This window comes from Saccopteryx bilineata, chromosome 4 (genome assembly GCF_036850765.1).
Source record: "Saccopteryx bilineata isolate mSacBil1 chromosome 4, mSacBil1_pri_phased_curated, whole genome shotgun sequence".
NCBI classification, from domain to species: Eukaryota; Metazoa; Chordata; class Mammalia; order Chiroptera; family Emballonuridae; genus Saccopteryx; species Saccopteryx bilineata.
Window position 1 is genome coordinate 95,318,229 of NC_089493.1, and position 6,003 is coordinate 95,324,231.

At 45.9% G+C, this 6,003-nt stretch overlaps 1 long non-coding RNA gene across 1 annotated transcript; it reads left to right on the forward strand.

The window, feature by feature from the left end:
* The first annotated feature begins 1,152 nt into the window (after nucleotides 1–1,152).
* LOC136334678 (uncharacterized) lies at nucleotides 1,153–4,779 on the forward strand. Its single transcript, XR_010731205.1, has 3 exons — nucleotides 1,153–1,493; nucleotides 3,466–3,542; nucleotides 4,671–4,779. It is a non-coding gene; the product is annotated as an uncharacterized lncRNA (long non-coding RNA).
* The last annotated feature ends 1,224 nt before the right edge of the window (nucleotides 4,780–6,003 follow it).

The following is a 6,003-nucleotide window of genomic DNA, read 5'->3' on the forward strand; positions in this document are numbered from 1 at the left end:
AGAATGTAGTGTGGGCTCAGATTGATTTCACTCAACATTTCTACAAGTTGCACACTTGGTGGGTTAGGGCAGCTGAAGTCATGAATACAATGTTTGTGGGACCCCATACATCAGGAATCTCTTGGTCAGGAGCTCAGTACAGGAAATGTGGCCCCTACTCCAGAGCTTGATCCCTCAGCCAATGCTGGATATTTAAATTTTATTTCTCCCCAACAAGGTGAGCAGCAGGCTCAGACTGAGTGTGGCAGACAGTTCCCTCTGCAGAAGTTCTTCCAGCTGGTGAGACCCCGGTCTCAGGGAGGAGGACTGAGAGAGTCTTATCCTGGGGCTGACTGTGCCCCTCCCGAAGGTGGCTAACCTCCTTGACCAGATCCAATAATAGACTCACAGGGACTCACACTTTAAATGTCCATGCTCCAAGCCTCTCTCCCTTCCCTCTGTGGAATCTAGCCTAGCACAATAGAATATCTAGTGCTCAGACCAGCTGACTATGAAGCTCCACCCTATCCGATGCACATGAGCCACTATGCCAGTGCTGATCACAGAGTGGAACTCACCTCAGCTGGGCCTGGTGTGAGGCTCTTTTCCTTAGGATACCACTCTAGTAAGGGTTGTTACATCCTGAACCAATGCTTTCCACAGCTGGCCTCTGGATGTGCCAGCCGTGGACCTCCCAAGCAGGAACCCAGCACAAACCAGTGGGAGACACTGCCCGTGACTGACTCTCAGCAACCTTCTTGGAGCTACAAGCAATTCAGAGTTTGTAGCTGCCTCTGCTAGGCCCAGGTGTATATGGAAATACCAAGCTGCACTCCTAGGCTGGCTTTTACCCACTAAGGTCCTGGGGGAAAGTCTGCTCAAATGGCCAAGTTTTCTTGAGTCTCGCCTCCTGCAGCCTGTTTGTTGGCTTCTTTTGGGCTCAGCTGCTGAAAAAACACCTGCTAAAGTCTAGAGCCTGTGACAATTCAGTGATTAGGAAGGGTGGTGGGTGTGGCCTGCCCCTTGGCCCCAGGTGTCAGTCTGTCTAGACTTTTTTCATAGCCCTCAGTAGGGCGTGGCCCTAGGAGTCCAGTGGGTGTGGCCTCTGAGACCCAGAGGTGTACTCTGCCCCCCTCTCCAGACAGTTTCATCTAAGTGTCTTGTGAGGTGGAATCATCAGTCATACACTCGGAAGAGTGTGTGTGGGGGGAGCTCTGGTCTCAACACCAGAAAACTGAGTCACTGACATGCCCCCCGCTTCATGGCTTCTCAGAACGACTTGTCACCGTTCCTGGGGTAGGAGAGACTCCTGAGGGTGGAGCAGCTGCTTTTCCTCAGGCTGATGACACTCAGAGGGGATGCTCTGCCCAAGAAAGATGGCGACTGCTGTACTGGAGAATGCTCAGCACAGGGGTTCCAGTGGCTGTCCCCACAGTGTCTCTCCCTGGGCCTCCAACTTTACACTCTCCTCCTGCAACTCCAGTCCTCTCTGCTCTCCCCCGCCCAAGCCCCAGGTAAGTGGCTGTGAACGAGGTTTTCTGCGCAGATGCTTTAAAACAGTCTGCATCCAAGAAGTGTGTCTCTTTCTTGCAGATAGAAACTCGGCTCTCTTCACAGCTAAATGTTGTCTGGGCACCTCTTCTAGGCTCTGGGCTCTAGGCTGGGGCTCCGGGCCTGGGGTGAGGACCCACACCTCTCAGGGCAACCCACCCTGTCATGAGAGTCCCTCAGGGCCGCTGCTCACTCCTGGGAGTGGGGCAGCCCTTTCCGCATCTCCACCCTTCCTACCAGTCTCTGTGTGGTTTCTTCGGTGATCCTTGGTTATAGACTCCTCTTAGTTTAGTCCAAAGTTGGTCTTTCAAGATGATTGTTCTTAAATTAAATTGTAATCAAATTTGGTCCTGGGAGGTGGCAATTGGAATGTCTGCCTACTCTGTCACCATCTTTCTTCTAAGAATGATTTGAGCTCGTGAAGAGAACACTCTGGCTTCTTTCTCCCCTATCCCGAGTCAGACATGTAGTCAATCACCCAGAATTATTTGTTGAATATGTGAATGAAAAGTCTCCAGATTTGCTTGGGCTAGCAACTGGAAGAAGAGGCTGATGCATTGTGAACCCCAGTACAGATTTATCATTCTAGGCGTTTACCCTCAAGATAAAGAAGGAAAGGTACAAGGACTAGAAATCAGGGTGAGAGGGGAAATGCACTGGAGGAGACCTGGGTGGGAGCCAGTCTCCAGTAGGTGTGGGAACAGTGGTGAGGCAGCACTCTGATGGCTTGGTTAGGTTCTGGGTCTCTGCTCTGGTAGAGCTGAGAGGTTTGAGTGAGTGGGAACAGGGAGAAGGTGATGTCTAGGAAACTTGTTCTTTTGTCTTTGGTTCAGACAATTGCACGTGGGATGGATGAGCACTTCTAGCTTGGAGGATGGGACGTTATAGTTCCCACTTTCAGCATCTCCCCTTCACCAGGATCCTGTGCCATGCTAACAGGGTATTTTCAGGTGACTGGTATGTGAACTATGAAAAGGCGAGGTATCCCAGGACTCTAATGGAACAGTTTTCTTTCCTGCGATTTCTGCACACTATGGGGTGAGGCAAAAGTAGGTTTACAGTTGTTTATATGGAAAATAATAGAGTTTACAAATAATATGAGAATAAAATCTGTGTTCCACATACTCATAAATGTAAACTTATTTTTGCCTTACCCTGTATATATCCAGTGACAAATGAGCGGAAATAAGTAGCTCCATGTTGGGCAAATGAATTTGTAAAATTTGTATGGTGCTGGATAGCACCAGGTTTGTGATCAGTGAAATTGCAAATTACCTTTCTGCTTGGGAAGAGCTATTGTCTTGCTAATATTTGCTGGAGGACAGATTTTTGTGCCAGAAAGTATTGAAAAGAGAAGGGAGGAAGCCATATTTTTGCAGAGCTTGTGCAGAGAGAAGGAAGAAGATATGCAGATGGGGAACCAGAGATGAGAGGCTTTCATGAGCTCCATTGAGACCAGTGAGGCGTTTGATTCTAGGAGAAACTGAAGAAGATTCTCCTGGTTGTGGAACCGGAGAATGTGTCAGTGGCTTTGGGGGCCCTGTGTGTTTGCTCATTGGCTGATGCAAGACTTTAATAAAGGAATGACCCACCATTCTTTGGCTCCACTGTTTCTTTACTGTCTGTCTGAATCTAATGGGAACCTGCATGTGCATGGCTATTACTGGCCATACACTCCAACAATGCTGGACACGGGCAAAGCAGGTGGCCAACCACTCTTCAAATAACATTTACCGTCTTTGGAGAGTTGGGTTTTTTTGTATCACAGAGATGTTTAAAAATTACCTTTTAAATTTTGGTAAAATATACATAACATAAAGTTTACCTGTTAACCACTTCTTTAGGTGTAAAGTTTAGTGATATTAAATACATTCCCATTGTTTGCAACCATCACCAATGCCCCTAATATTTTCACTGCATCCATCTTCTTTTCAGGACAGTGAGTTGTGTAGAAAAGGCCGCAGAAGAAATGTCCAGGCCTCTCTGGCCCATCTGAACACATTCAGGAGAAGGTAGGAGGAAGCTCAGCTTCATCCTTGTGGTTGGGGACAGAGGATGACTTGGGGCAGGCTTGTGGGAGGTGGAGAGCCTGGTTCTGGGATGGTTATGTCTTCTGGAAAGCACACCATCAGGTCTGTAACAACCTTTCCAGTAGGAAAGCACAAGACAGACAGTTGTCTTAGACATGCTGAGTGTCAGGAAAAGATGTGGAAGTGAGATGGGTCTGCCCTGGGTATTTTCTGGGGATAAAGACCTGAGACTAGGAGGTGTTCCGAGACCCTCAGTACATGTGACAGAGAATAAAGGTTGGATGAGGATTTTTCTATTCTTTCTCTTCCTCAGCCCCATCATCAGGTAGTCTTTTCATTTGTCAGTGCAAACATTTAATAATGAGACTGTTATCCTTCAGAACATAAAATTAATAGAATTCCTATAGTTAGGTAGTAGCAAATATAGAGAGAACAATTGAGTATTGTCAATGATGCTTTCTTGATTAAAATTTTGTTGATAAATGGCTTATACTGAATATAATGCAAATGACTATGATAAGAAATTATCATAAAATAATGTTCAAATTTACCAAAGCATTTCTGTATATAGCCAGTTGGGCTTGATACGTGTTCAGTGAAAATCCATTCAGAGTGTAGAAACTGCAAAGTTCATGGTAAATGTAACACTACAAGGAATAATTGAAATTTTGATGATAGAAGACTCTCCCAGCTGATTTTTTACAGTCATCTCAAAATGTGTTTAAAGTGCCTGGCCTGTGGTGGCGCAGTGGATGACGCGTCGACCTGGAAATGCTGAGGTCGCCGGTTCGAAGCCCTGGGTTTGCCTGGTCAAGGCACATATGGGAGTTGATGCTTCCAGCTCCTCCCCGCTTCTCTCTCTCTGTCTCTCTCTCTCTCCCTTGCTCTCTCCTCTCTAAAAATGAATAAAGAAAAAAAAAGATTTAAAAAAAAATGTGTTTAAAGTGACCCTGGCCAATTGGCCCAGTTGGATCATTGGCCTGGCATGTGGATGTCCTGGGTTTGATTCCTGGTCAGCGAACACAGGAGAAGTGCCCATTTGTTTCTCCACTCCTCCCTCTCCCACTTCTCTCTCTCTTTCTCTCTCTCTCTCTTTTTCCCCTCCTGCAGCCATGGCTCTATTAGAGCAAGTTGGCCCCAGGCGCTGAGGATGATTTCCTGGTCTCTGACTTAGGTGCTAAGAAGAGCTCGGTTGCTGCGCAATGGAGTAATGTGCCAGGTGGGCAGAGCACCACACTCTAGTGGGCTTGCTGGGTGCAGTCCAGTTGGGGCACATGTGAGAGTCTGTCTCTGCCTCCCCCTCTCACTGAATAAAAAAATATGTGTTTAAAGTGTGATTCTAAGTTATGTGACTTAAATAAACTTTTACATGAATATAATATATTTTTTTAAAATAAATTTTTATTAATGTTAATGGGATGACATTAATAAATCAGGGTACATATATTCAAAGAAAACATGTCCAGGTTATCTTGTCATTAAATTATGTTGCATACCCCTCGCCCAGAGACAGATTGTCCTCTGTCACCCTCTATCTAGTTTTCTCTGTGCCCCTCCCCCTCCCCCTAACTCTCTCCCTCCCTCCCTCCTCCATCCTCCCTCCCCCCGCCCCTGGTAACCACCACACTGTTGTCCATGTCTCTTAGTCTCGTTTTTATGTACATGAATATAATATTGATATTATATTAGATTAGACAGTCGGGCTAATCTTTAAAATAAAAATCACACTATTTTAGTCAACATTTGAGTTGAGTTTGGTATAATTTTAGAGCACAAGAGCAGACCTATTGCACATTGAAAATGAGGACATTGGTCTAGAGTACAGTGAGGGTTGGTTGGCATGAGCAATTGGGAAGACTCAGGCTGTCAATGGACACTTGGGTTGCTTACATCTTTTGGGCATATCAATGGTGGTGTTGTGAACATGGGTATCCATTAAGTATTTCCTTAGGAAATAGATCTTTTTCTTTCTTCTAGGACTTGATAGTTTATTTTTATATTTAGATCTCTGAGTTATAGGAGAGTTATTTTGGGTTATGGTCTGAGGAGTGGATCCAATGTTATCCTCCTCCCCCAATATCCAGTTGTTTTAACAGCATGTATTCAAACATCATTGTTTCCCAGTGACTTGAGATGCCACTGTTGCCATATATTAAAGTGAACCTTGTATGGAATTTCAATTCTTTCCCTTTGGGCAGCCTGAGCTGCACACACCAGTGGCACGGAGTTTTAGAGTATACCTTAATATCTGCTGCGGAGTCCCTGCAATGTGGGGAATAGAGAGCTTGCTCTGGGAGACAACTGGCACTCCCCAAAGCTGTGGCGGAGGGGAGGTGGATGGGAAATGGGGGGGTTAGAGGCAGGGAGTGGCTCATCCTGTCCTCCAAGATGGATCATGGGAGGTTCATTTGTCTTAAGAAACTTCAGTTCTGGAAACATTTGT